This window comes from Apium graveolens, unplaced genomic scaffold (genome assembly GCF_009905375.1).
Source record: "Apium graveolens cultivar Ventura unplaced genomic scaffold, ASM990537v1 ctg3148, whole genome shotgun sequence".
NCBI lineage: Eukaryota > Viridiplantae > Streptophyta > Magnoliopsida > Apiales > Apiaceae > Apium > Apium graveolens.
Genome location: NW_027417957.1, coordinates 98,878 through 99,951, shown reverse-complemented (window position 1 = coordinate 99,951; position 1,074 = coordinate 98,878). Strand labels below are relative to the sequence as shown.

General features: G+C 40.3%; 1 non-coding gene across 1 annotated transcript; it reads right to left on the bottom strand.

Moving 5' to 3' along the window:
• Positions 1–751: 751 nt before the first annotated feature.
• Positions 752–858, bottom strand: LOC141700965 (small nucleolar RNA R71). Its single transcript, XR_012566612.1, has one exon. It is a non-coding gene; the product is annotated as a small nucleolar RNA R71 (small nucleolar RNA).
• Between the last annotated feature and the right edge of the window lie 216 nt (positions 859–1,074).

Sequence of the window (1,074 nt, the reverse complement as noted above, 5' to 3'; positions counted from 1 at the left end):
ACCTCAATTATCTTAGTTAATGTTATTTAGTATAATCTCTTAGTTTAATAAAAACCCAATTTGTTATTTGTCTTAGCATTGAGCGATAACCATACATTGTTGCATAGGTACATAAATTGAACTTAACCTAAACCAGTCTCTGTGGAAACGAATCTGATTTATATCTTATACTCCTTGTGAACGCGTATACTTGCGTGAATATTAGCGCGTGTTTTCTCCCTAACAAGTTTTTGGTGCCGCTCTCGGGGACTCGGTGTTAATTTTTAGATTATGTGCTTGTCATCAGTGGTCGTTAAAGTTCACTGACTCGGATTCTTTTACTTTCACGGTTTATTTGTTTGTGTTTCAGGTACTCATTACAATAGGAGATCCAGCAGCACGAACGAAAGCCTTGATGGATTTTTCTCAACCCAAGATCAATGACATTCAATCTAGCATTATCCGGCCAGCTATCACAGCTAATACCTTTGAGATCAAGCCTAGCATAATTCAATGGGTACAGACTTCAGTCCAGTTTGAGGGTTCTCCAATGGAAGATCCAAATACACGCATTAGGGATTTCATAGAGATCTGCGACACCTTCAGGTTTAATGGTATTTTTGAAGATGTTGTGAAGCTGAGACTGTTCCCATTCTCTCTGAGGGAGATGGCTAAGAGCTGGTTACACTCTCTACCAGCTGGTTCGATTACTACTTGGGAAGATCTTTCTTAGAAGTTTCTTACTAAATTCTTCCCTATGGCAAAGATAGCTGCAATCAGGAATGCTCTTACTCAATTTGCGCAGCAATCAGGAGAATCTTTATATGAAGCTTGGGAGCGCTACAAGGAGATACTTAGGAAGTGTCCTCATCATGGAATGCCTGATTGGATGATCATCAATTGTTTTTACAATGGGTTGGGAGCACAGTCCAGACCCATGCTCGATGCAGCAGTAGGTGGAGCATTATGGACAAAGATCTATGAGGAAGCTTATGATCTAATTGAACTGATGGTTGCTAATGAATATCAGTATCCAACCCAGAGATTTCCACAGGCAAGGTAGCAGGAGTTCTTGAAGTGGATACAGCTACGGCT